Consider the following 12,554-nt stretch of genomic DNA (forward strand, 5'->3'; position numbering starts at 1 on the left):
AAGCCCAGTCAATCCAGTCTTTCATCATAGAAAACAGAGAAACATAGAAAAATAGGTGGAGTCGGCCATTTGGCCCCTTGAGCCAGCATCGCCATTCAATATGATCATGGATGATCACCTAAAGTCAGTTCCCCATTCCTGGTTTTTGCCCATATCCCTTGATTCCTTTAGCCCTAAGAGCTAAATCCAGCTGTCTCTTGAAAATAATGGATGAATGTCTTCAGGAGAGGAGGGAGGAGAGGACAGAGGTGCTGATCAAAGGTCAGGAAATGAAGAGTCATACCTCATAATAGCTTTGAATTGCATTCCAAAAGGCTTCGTCTGCAATGATCTGTGTATCACCATTCAAGAAACCCTGAAATCGTTCTTTAACTGTCTGGAGCTGTTGCTTGTTCACCTGCAAGACAGAAGAGAAAGAGTTTTAGTTTTAGAGATACAGCGCGGAAATGGGCCCTTCAGCCCACCAGGTCCACATCGACCAGCGATCCCCGCACATTAACACTATCCGACACACAACACACTAGAGACTATTTTTACATTTACCAAGCCAATTAACCTATATACCTGTACGTCTTTGGAGTGTGGGAGGAAACCCAAGATCTCAGAGAAAACCCACGTAGGTCACGGGGAGAACGCAAACTCCACTCAGACAGTACCCACAGTCGGGATCGAACCCGGGTTCTCCGGTGCTGTAAGGCAGCAACTCTACCGCCGAGCCATCTAAAATATTTTTCCTTACGAAAAATAGGTAAGATCAGAATCACGATCTTCCCACCTAATAGCATAATGGGAACACCTTCACTGCAGGATAGCAAGCTCAAAGTGCACAAAATCATGTGAGGAATAGATCGGGTAGATGCACAGAGTCTATTGCCCAGAGTAGAGGAATCGAGAAACAGAGGACATAGGTTTAAGATGAAGGGGGAAAAGATTTCATTGGAACCTGTGAGTTAATTTTTTTCACAGATGGTTTGGTGGGTGCATGGAACGAGCTACCGGAGGAGGTAGTTGAGGCAGGTACTATCGCAATGTTTAAGAAACATTTAGGCTGTACCTGGATAGGACAGGTTTAGGAAGATCTGGGCCAAATGCAGGCAGATGGGACTAGTGTAAATGGACATGTTGGTCAGTGTGGGCAAGTTGGGCCAAAGGGCCTATTTCCACACTGTACGACTCTAAATGGCTCCACAGCATCTTTTCAATGCAAGCTGGTCTCACCAAGAAAGTAACGGCTTCTGAACTATCTTTCAATTGTTATTCATTGTATCCACCACAATGCCAACAGTTTGAACTCTTCCAGTCTGGTACTTAGCAGGCACAATCCAGAGGCATTTCAGGAACTCTATAGTTAAACAAATCCAGAATAAACACCGACAAACTTCACTGGCTATGAATAGAGTCTCATGTTTAACCTGAGTAGGAAAGAACTGCAGATGCTGGTTCAAATCGAAGGTAGACATAAAATGCTGGAGTAACTCAGCGGGTCTTGACCCGAAACGTCACCCATTCCTTCTCTCCAGAGAAGCTGCCTGTCCTGCTGAGTTACTCCAGCATTTTGTGTCTGCCTCATATTTAACCTAGTAGTTGATGATAGATGAGTCAGGTATTATAACAGCATTTAAAAGGCAGTTGGGCAGGTACATGGATTGGAAAGGTTTAGAGGGATATGGGCCAAACACAGACAAATGGGACTAACTTAGATGGGACTGGTTGGTATGGACAAGTTACACCGAAGGGTCTGTTTCCGTGCTGTGTGACTCAATGACTCTAAACTATTTGATATTTATGTTCTGAATCTACTCACATTGCAGGAGAACCAAAATGGATGAAAAAAATTTGAATTAAAATTTGTTCAGTGTGTTGAGGTTTATCAGTGAATGCATCTTAAAACATCGCTAAATGCAACAATTGCTGTAATGTTAGATCCCATATTGCATTAAATAACAGAGGTTAAGTTATGATTAAAATCAAACACTAATTAAAGCTAAAGAAAAGGTGCATTATTGCATCGTTGCACAGATAATGAAGATGACTATTATAAATTTCAGTCACATAAACCACCAACAGCAATACATACTCTTCATTTTGCAGACTCTATTTTATTTTAAGGCAATTAAGTCAGCCCTCCTTTAAAAATAAAACTTTCATAAAAAATAAATCGCTCAGTCTGTAGGATTTATTAAAGAATAAAAATGGAGCCATTCTGCAGACTTGGCTTACTTCCAATTTTTTTTATTACAAGAGCAATTTGTATTTCATCACACAGGGCCATTATTCATTGTCCATTATTACCTGCAAATGGCTGGGAATGATCCACAGGGCACACTTGCTAATGGTGCTAACTCAATACATTCTCAAACCAACAAAGGCAAAATGACACAAAATGCTGGAGTAACTCAGCGGGGCAGACAGCATCGCTGGAGAGCAGGAACGGGTGACATTTCAGGTTGAGACCCTTCTTCAGACTTCGGTCTCGGCACGGAACGTCACCCATTCCTTCTCTCCAGAGATGCTGTTTGTCCCGCTGCATTACTCCAGCATTTTGTGTCTATCTTCAGTTTAAACCACCCACACAAAGGTAAAATGACAAGTATCCAAAGTCACTACAGAATGTTTAGTTTCGTTTATTGTCACGTGTACCAAGGTACAATGAAAAGCTTTTTTGTTGCATACTATCCAGTCAGCAGAAAGACTCAAAGTCCAGTAAAGTCCAATTCAAGATAGTCCGAGGGTCTCCAATGAGGTATATGGTAGGTCAGGACCACTCTCTCATTGGTGATAGGATGGTTCAGTTGGGAAGAAACTGTCCCTGAATCTGGAGGTGTGCGTTTTTATACTTCTGTACCTCTTGCCTGATGGGAGAGGGGAGAAGAGGGGGTGTCTAGAGTGAGACTCGTCCTTTTATGCTACTGGCCTTGCCGAGGTAGCGTGAAGTGTAGATGCAGTTAATGGAAGGGAGGTTGGTTGGCGTGATGTTTCAAAAAAATAATTTGTCTGATTCTCCGATTGGATTCCACCCAACAAATAAATTACGTCATAGAGTCATACAGTGTGGAAACAGGCCCTTCGGCCCAAATTGCCCACACCGGACAACATGTCCCAGCTACACTAGTCCCACCTGCCCACATTTGGCCCATATCTTTCCAAGCCTGTCCAGTCCAAGTACCTATCTAACTGTTTCTTAAATGTTGGGATAGTTCCTGCCTCAACTACCTCCTCGGGCAGCTTGTTCCATACATCCACCACCCTTTGTGTGAAAAAGTTACCCCTCAGATTCCTATTAAATCTTTTCCCCTTCACCTTAAACCTATGTCCTCTGGTCTTCGTTTCGGGTAATCCAACTGTAATCCAAGTTGTTCAGATAATTTATTTCTAATGAAGGTGACACAGCAGGAAGAGGAGGCACAACCGATTGCTACCACACTGACCTACAGACAAGCAGCAGGGTTGAGTTAACAATGCTGGGGTTGGGTTCCAGGAGGCTCAAGGATCAAAGCTTCTGGAATTGGTAGCTTGGATGCCAAATCCAGTAGGAAAATAGATGTGAAAAGACAGGTCATTAATTCCATCCTCAAGGACTTTAGAGCAACACAGTGGCACAGCGGTAGCATTGCTGCCTTGCAGCACCACAGTCCCGGTTCGATTCCGACTACGGGTGCTGTTTGTACAGAGTTTGCACGTTCTCCTTGTGATCGCGTGGCTTTTCTCTTAGAGCTCTTGTCTCCTCTCACACTCCAAATACGTGCAGGTTTGTACGTTATTTGGCTTCTGTAAATTGCCCCTAGTGTGTGTTGGAGAGTGCGAGCGCATGGGGTGATCACTGGTGTGCATGGACTCAGTCGGCCGAAGGACTTGTTTCCATGCTGTATCTCCAAAGTCCAAAGTCTAAAGACTTATGAGATTTGAGTCTTATATACTATATATGCTATGCTCAGATGAATTGTGCATTTGGTACTTGGGTATACTATTAAATCACCTGCTGTGACTTATGACTTAATTTATTTTGTTGTATGCCACAACGCGTCAAGGCATTATGGGTAGCATGTCTGCAAATTGAATATTTGTCGGAAGTGAAACATATTTCTGTTTTAATCAATCTCACCAATATAACGTGGAGTTCATGTCTCAAAGCAACTCACGTCATTAAAATGGGCCTTGCAGCTGCCAGCACTGATGCATTGTAGGTTTCAAGAAAGTCATAACAGCACCATTGAGCTCTGAAACATTGGCAAAATGGAGGCGCAAAGTAATTCATATCAATGAAATATGCCTTGAAGTTTAGTTTAAGTTTAAATTAGTTTAGTTTAGAGATGCAGCGCAGAAACAGGCCCTTTGGCCCACCGGGTCTGCGCCGACCAGTGATCCCCGCACACTAACACTATCCTACACAAACTAGGGACAATTTACAATTACACCACGCCAATTTACCTACAAACCTGTACGTCTTTGGAGTGCGGGAGGAAACCAGAGATCCCGGAGAAAACCCGCACAGGTCACGGGGAGAACGTACAAACACTGTACAGACATGCGCCCATAGCCAGGATCGAACCCGGGTCTCTGGCGCTGTAAGGCAGCAACTCTACCGCCGCGCCACAGTGCCGCCCAAGTCATTAATCAGGCCTTCAAAAGTTGCCATGGCTTTAAGACTCCAACGATGAGATATGCCACAAGCACATTTCGCGATTCGAGTAACTTTATCATCCTACCACAACCAGAGAGCAGTGCTGAACTACTATCTACCTCTTTGGTAACCCTCGGACTATCCTTTGCTGGCTTTACCTTGCACTATACATTATTCCCTAATCATGGATTTGTGCACTGTAAATGGCTCAATTGTAATCACATACTGTCTTTCTGCTGACTGGATGGCAATGCAACAAAAGCTTTTCATTGTACCTCGGTACGCGTGACAATAAACTAAACTAACTAACTAAGACTCTAGAAGGCTTACTTTCACCAGGTACTGGGTAATGCACAAAGAATGTTTGTAATCTAAATGAGAGAGAGATCAGAGAATGGGACAGCACAGTGATGCAGGGGTAGAGTTGCTGCCTTACAGCACCAAAGTCCCAGGTTCGATCCTGACTATGGGTGCTGTCCATACAGAGTTTGCCCGTTCTGCACCGCCATTCATTGTGATCATGGCACAAAATGGCTGCCATTGCCAAGCCATGGTGACACAAAATGGTCTCCGGGTGCTCTGTTCCCTCCCACACTCCAAAGTGTGTACAGTTTGTACGTTAATTGGCTTCAGTAAAATAGTAAATTATCTCTTGTGTGTAGGATAGTGCTCGCGTACGGGGATCGCCGGTCGGCGCGGACTCAGTGGGCCGAAGGGCCTGTGTCCGCACTGTATCTCAAAAGTCCAAAGAAAAACACAGCTTAACTTCAAAAATTAACAGATCAAATCAAGAGGTTTATATTCTTTTTGATATGAAGAGACATTTAAAAGCAAAATAAAAATAAAAATCATAGCAGGCAAATTGCTCATTTACAGTCACTGTGACTGCACCAGTTAGTTAGCTGGTCAAATGTCATTTTGTACCAAAGTTCTGCAAACAAAACAAAAAAATTGCTGCAATGTTATTTTCTGATCTGATCAACGCTATTTGACCCTGCCGTTTGCACATTCCAACATCGCCAAAGGAATCAAGTGCAGCATTTTCACCGAGGCCAGGTCCATGTCTCCAACCATCCGTCTTCTAGATTAACCTACAGGTTCTGCTTCTTTCATGCCCGCGTGGCACAGATGGGCAGTGACGGAATGCAATGAACCCTGCCTTGTTTTAGCAATCAACAACAAAGCCGCTAATCTTCCGATGCGCGAGAGTAAGTGCAAACCGGTTAACCTCAGCCTTTTGGGTCATGCAAACCCTTTTTTTCAAGTCAACGCCCAAAGGGGAATTATTTTTTTTAAAAGGGATATTGATGCTCAAATTATATAACGATTTTCAATTTTCAAATCTGCTGCCTTGCTTGCCATTTATTCAGCAAATACTAATGGCGTGGGGAACGCTTGGCGGCGCGGACCCGGTGGGCCGAAGGGCCTGTTTCCGCGCTGTATCTCTAAATCTAAAAAAAATAATCTAAACCTACCTGCATTGCAAAGAGCTATAACTGAACAGAAGATTGAACAGATTCCACATCCCCTTGCAGGAAGCATTGCCCTGTTCTAGTCAGCACACGACAAGAAAGATACCATTAATCTGGGGAAGGTGCAGTAAAGGTTCACAAGGACGCTGCCTGGATAGCATTCAAATTTGTACCCATTCAAATTTCAAGTATATTATGCTTACGTATTTACAAACCTTACAAACCACATTCTACACCGCTTCATCTCAAAGATAGGAGAATCTCTGAGAATTCACCTCACATCAATAAGTTTGAGAATAACTTGTTTCAAAGCTACATTTTAATAGCTGGCACTCAGCTCACGCAGAGCGGCACGGTGGCACAGCAGTAGAGTGGCTGTCTTACAATGCCAGAGACCCGGGTTCAATCCTGACCACGGGTGGTGTCTGTACGGAGTTTGTACGTTCTCCCCGTGACCTGCGTGCGTTTTCTCCGAGATCTTCGGTTTCCTCCCACACTCCAAAAATGTACAGGTCTTTACGTAGGTGAATTGACATGGTATAAATGTAAATTGTCCCTAGTGTGTGTAGGGTAGTGTTAATGCGCGTGGACCGCTGGTCGGCGCGGACTTTGTGGGCCAAATGGCCTGTTTCCACGCTGTCTCTCTAAACTAACAGAAGGGTTATCATGCAGAAAATTCAGCTTTCTGTCATAAAGTTCAAAATTTGACTCCACTCTTTCACGTAATCTGGTTTGCTGTGGGAGGCAGGATTTTGCATTCATAAAACAGTTTGAGATAATTATGCTACAGCCAAGTAAACAAGGACTTGATGGAAGAAGCTGTCACTGAATGAAGTCTAATGCCTATCTAATTTGCATTCATAAAACTACAGATTGGACCCTTAAAACATGTAGAAACACGTTGTTACTGTTTAGTTATGAATTAAGTTGATCTGTCTTCAGTCGATGTACTTATTTTTTCGGCAGTATTATAACTCCTCCATCAATGGTCATGCAGACAGGTTAGAGTCAAATCTGTTCCATGCCAACATACTCATGCAGAAAAAAAAGTGGACTATTCTCTGTATCTTTCTCTGTCAGGAGAAAGCATGCTGCTGATAGCTATTGAGAAAGTACAAAATTATTGCTTTTCATTCTCCTTGCACATAGATAAATAAATTAATACTACCGCTGTATTTTTAAATGTTTTTTAATTTTTTTCCCCTTCCAGATCTGATCAAGGAAAACAAACCACCTTTCTGAAGATAGACACAAACTGCTGGAGTAAATCAGCGGGTTGGGCAGCATCTCTGGAGAAGAAGAATAGGCAACGTTTCTGATTGGGTTTTAAGAAGGGTCTCGACGCTTGGTCGGGTTTGAAGAAGGGTCTCGACCTGAAACGCCACCTATCCTTTTTCTCCAGAGATGCTGCCTGACCCGCCGAGTTACTCGTTCACTTTGTGCCTACCTTTGGTATAAACCAGCATCTGCAGTTCCTTCCTAAACGCTAAACGATCTTTCCGCCTTTCCCCATCCATTTCTGAGCGCAATATTTGTTTTCCTGGCAAATTCTACCTTGGAAAGATGCTAAAGTTAATTTATTTGCTTGTTTTGAGATCAATTGAAAGATGATCCCTTAATTCCAGCCCAGATCAAGTTATATTACAGTGCCGAGTGTTTTGCATTCACATCGTGAGCATATGTACAAAGCCAATTAAGCAGTTCCAAAAAGAACGGTTTTTAGCAAGAAAGTGGAGCTTGATTAAACACAGTGAAGGTGGAAAACAAAGATACTAACACACACACACACACATAGACCTTCAACAAAACACAGGACCCACAGGTAAACCCACTGAAGCCACTTTCCCGACTGACAGTCAAACGAAGCTTTCACAAGTGAGTGAGAAAATAAAAAAATCAAAACCTGCAGAGGTTGGAAACACGAAACAAAAACAGGACATGCTTGTAACTGTCCGTTGATGCATCAGTCCACACTTAGAAGGAGCAGAGGAATAAACAAAAGTAATACAGTCTGAAGAAGGGTCTCGACCCGAAACGTCACCCATTCCTTCTCTCCCGAGATGCTGCCTGACCTGCTGAGTCACTCCAGCATTTTGTGAATAAATACCTTCGATTTGTACCAGCATCTGCAGTTACCTTCTTATAGTAATACTGCTGTACTGTGTTTGACCACCAATAAACTACTAACCTCCAAGGGATACATTTTCCTTCTCATGCATCTCCAATTCCAAATACTCCACCGTTTACAACAAGACCTAGATCTGGAGTCCTCTTACTAAACCACAACCTCTAAGTTGGTGCCTTACAATGCTTGCAACGTCAGAGACCTGGGTCCGAATCCGACTACGGGTGGTGTCTGTACGGAGTTTGTACGTTCTCCCCGTGACCTGCGTGGGGTTTCTCTGAGATCTTCGGTTTCCTCCCACACTCCAAAGACGTAGCGGTTTGTAGGTTAATTGGCGTGGTATAAATGTAAAATTGTCCCGAGAGTGTGTAGGATAGTGTCAATGTGCGGAGATAGCTGGTCGGTGCGGACTCGGTGGGCCGAAGGGCCTGTTTCCGCGCTGTATCTCTAAACTAAACAAGGAAATTCTCGGGAGCTGGTCAATGTAATTTTTAAGAAATATATAAAATGGGATTTAAAACAATTGATCAACTTTCACCAAATTTACAGGACTCTTTTAAAATAGGAAAACAGGTAACAATGAGCTAGAGACCTCATGAATAACATTGGATGAATAATTATTGGATGGCTTCTCAGCTGATTAAACTATTATCTCACATATTGGCTGTCAATTAAACGATTACAAACTGGAATTCAGCATTCTACATTAAAGGCAATTTAAATTAATTATTTTCTGCACATCCATTTTCAGGGAACAAGGGACAAATCAAGAGATGTATGTTGCGTGTAAAATAAAATTAGGAGTGGGTTGTTACAATCCATGCTGAGCGTTCGACGGCACTGGGCCTGTACTCGCTGGAGTTCAAAAGGATGGGAGGGGACATCATTGAAACAAATAGAATAGTGAAAGGCTTAGATAGAGTGGGTGTGGAGCGGATGTTTCCACAAGTGGGAGTGTCTAAGGCCTGAGGCCATAGTCTTAGAATTATGAATTAAGTTGATATGTCTTTAGTCGATGTACTTATTTTTTCGGCAGTATTAGAACTCCTCCATCAATGGTCATGCATACAGGTTAGTTAAATCTGTTCCAAGTCTCAGAATTAAAAGACGTTCCTTTAGGAGGGAGATGAGGAGGAATTTTGTTAGTCGGACGGTGGTGAATCTGTGGAATTCTTTGCCACAGAAGGCTGTGGAGGCCAAGTCAGTGGATATTTTTATGGCAGAGTTGGACAGATTCTTGATTAGTACAGGTGGCAGGGGTTATGGGGAGAAGGCAGGAGAATGGGGTTAGGTGGGAGAGATAGATCAGCCATGATTGAATGGCGGAGTCGACTTGATTGGCCGAACGGCCTATTTCTGCTCCAATCGCTTACGAACTTATGCATGATGGAGTTCAATTTTCAATGATCTCTGCATGGAAATGCAGAATGGAAAGCAAGGCATAGTGCAGTTATCACAAAGCACTTCAGCTCAGAGTGCAGTTATTGCACGGGGAATAAATGTGGTGTTGCTTACTTTGCAGCCACACTGCAAAAACATACATTTAAGCCCACTGAATCCACTTCAAAAAAAACAAAAACGCAGATGCTGAAAATCTGAAACAAAAACAGAAAATGCTGGCACCACTCAGCAGGTCAGGCTGCGTCTGCGGCAAGAGAAGAGTTAACATTTCAGGGCTAGGATCCTGTGTCAGATTTTACATATGCAAGTTTGAGTGGGCAACAAACGTTTTTCACTGTACCTCGGTACACGTGCCATTAAACTGAACCTAACTGAACAATGTTAAGAGTCACAGGCTCCATGTACAGTGAACAATCTCTACTCACAAGGAATTTCATGACCAATTTTCATGCCTAATAGTGAGCAATTTATTCTAGGCATTCAGTACTATTTTACGCACGTGCCAAAAATAGTAACAAGTAGTGGCAGATGGCACCAAAGCTTGAAAGTGCGCACCACTAGACTCAGGAACAGCTTCTTCCCCTCCATTATCACACGCCTGAACGGTCCTTCCATGAGCTAGCACACTGTCCGATTCACCTGCTCCCCAGTGTAGAAATTGACTTTGTCTAATATTCTTTTCCAATATTTGCCTCACTATATCCTTCTCTCTGCATCTTCCCCTTTGGTCTATCTATTTCACTTAAGTTTGACTCGATTGTGCTTGATGTATAGTATTATCTGTTCTGTTTGGATAACATGCAAAACAAACTTTTCACTGGATCTCAGTACACACCTGAGACAATAAGACACCTAAACCTAGACTTGTCAGAATGAAAAATAAAGAATAAATCCCCCATAAAATATTTTTAATACATAGAATCTAACTCACTTTGTCTTTACACATTGCCAGAGAGTTATTCTGCTGTACTCAGGAGACTCTCCGAAGTATTTTGTGCCCAGAGTTACAGGATTGTTCACCGAAACTGCAAGTGCACCTAAATCTCATTGTTTCTTATCTGCACATTGACATTTGGTGTCCGGTAAATATGACAAGTTTAGTTCAGAGACACTACATGGAAACAGACCCTTCCACCCACCGAGAACACATCAACCGATGGTCGCCCATACACCTCGAAGGTATTTATTCACAAAATGCTGGAGTAACTCAGTGTTGTGATATTGCTGGGACTACTTTGTGTATCCAAGAACTACTTTGTATGGCTGTGTATATAAGTGATGGGTGTGATTAGGCGGTCACTCTGGATGCAGGTGGCCACGGAATAAACAGCCTGGAGTTGAGCTCCAGCAATGTAACCTTTTATACACGTGTACTTGTGGTCCGTCCAGAGTCACTAAAGGTACAACAGGTACCGAACCACGAAGTACAACACTCAGCAGGTCAGGCAGCATCTCAGGAGAGAAGGAATGGGCGACGCCCATACACCTGTTCTGCCTTACACATTAGGGACAATTTACAGAAGCCAATTAACCCACAAACCTGGGCATCTTTGGAATGTGGGAGGAAACCGGAGAAAATGCACACGGTCACAGGGAGAACGGACAGACTCTGTGCAGACAAGCACCCGCTGTCTGGATCGAACCCGGGTCTCTGGCGCTGCAAGGCAGCAACTCTACCGCTGCGCCACCGTGCCGCCCTAATTGTGATCAGGTTCATGCTTTCTCGAATGTAACATTAGGAGGAATAGACATTCGTACAGCGCACGTCGTCATTATAGCAAAGGCCAATTGTTCAAGACTATCGCAACTAACGTCATATCTTATGCATGAAGCAGAAATCCATGAAGCAGAAATGAAGAGCAGCTCGATAAACACATTGCATTCGTTGTCTCATCTGAGCAGCTTGCTCAAGATTTACATGGGCCAAGATTTCCTGTTTCCAGTCTGTCCTTGCTCAAGTCCCATGCAGCAGAAAAACTGACAGCTACGTGACAGAAGGATGCGTTCACTCAAGGACCTCATCCAAGTGGGCGGAAGAGCCATGATGAAGAAGAAAATCACTGATGCCTCATTGAGCTAATTCGTCTTGACCAGACGGCATAGAGGTGCAAAGATAGTGCCTCTGTTCTACAGCGCCAGAGACCCAGTCGATCCTGACTACGGGTGCTGTCTATCCGGAGTGTGTACGTTTTCCCTGTGACCACGTGGGTTTTCTCCAGGTGCTCTGGTTTCCTCCTACACTCCAAAGACAAACAGGTCTATGGGTTAATTTGGCTACGGTAAAAATTGTAAATTGTCCCTGGTGTGTAGGATAATGCTAGTGTACAGGGATCGCTGGTCAGTGTGGATCAGCGAGCCAAAGGGCCTGGTTCCATTCTGTACCTCTTAAACTAAACTAATCTAGACCAAATTTAATTGGTGTTAATCCACTTTGTTCATGGGAGGGAGGTTAGGGAAATAGGGCAAGGAGGGGAGAAGAGGATGAGAAGATGAGGGAGGGGAGAGGTGGGTAACAGAGTGCACACACTATGGCAATAGCTGTGTACCCACACAGACGCGAAAGAACCTCACAATGCCAGAGCCATGGGTTCGATCCCAATTTTGGGCGCTGTCTGTACGGAGTTTGTACGTTCTCCCCTTGACCGCGTGGGTTTTCTCCGAGATCTTCAGATTCCTCCCACACTCCAAATACATACAGGTTTGTAGGTTAATTGGCTTGGTATAAGTGTAAATTGTCCCGAGTGCGTAGGATAGTGTTAATGTGCAGGGATCGCTGGCTGGTGCGGACTCCTCCTTCCCCCCCCCCAAGAGTACTGCATGAAATCACTTCACCACACCCAGGGCAGAAATTCAAGACAATTCCACACCGGCAGGCCAACTTCAGGGAGAAAAGAAAAAAGCCAGCCTTGTTAACAACCACGTCCTCTGAATGAAG

General features: G+C 43.7%; 1 protein-coding gene across 9 annotated transcripts in view; it reads right to left on the reverse strand.

Moving 5' to 3' along the window:
* Positions 1-12,554, reverse strand: part of cadps2 (Ca++-dependent secretion activator 2) — a 454,296-nt gene that overhangs the window by 340,749 nt on the left and 100,993 nt on the right. For 6 of the 9 annotated variants that reach the window (XM_078416922.1, XM_078416921.1, XM_078416924.1 and 3 more), the window contains exon 2: positions 284-397. The gene's annotated coding sequence lies outside the window, so the exon portion shown is untranslated. Of the gene's footprint in view, positions 1-283; positions 398-12,554 lie in introns of those variants that run through there. The other 3 variants (XM_078416915.1, XM_078416917.1, XM_078416916.1) reach the window with 1 other exon arrangement.

The sequence above is a fragment of the Rhinoraja longicauda genome, chromosome 20, assembly GCF_053455715.1.
Source record: "Rhinoraja longicauda isolate Sanriku21f chromosome 20, sRhiLon1.1, whole genome shotgun sequence".
In the NCBI taxonomy this organism is placed as follows: Eukaryota; Metazoa; Chordata; class Chondrichthyes; order Rajiformes; family Arhynchobatidae; genus Rhinoraja; species Rhinoraja longicauda.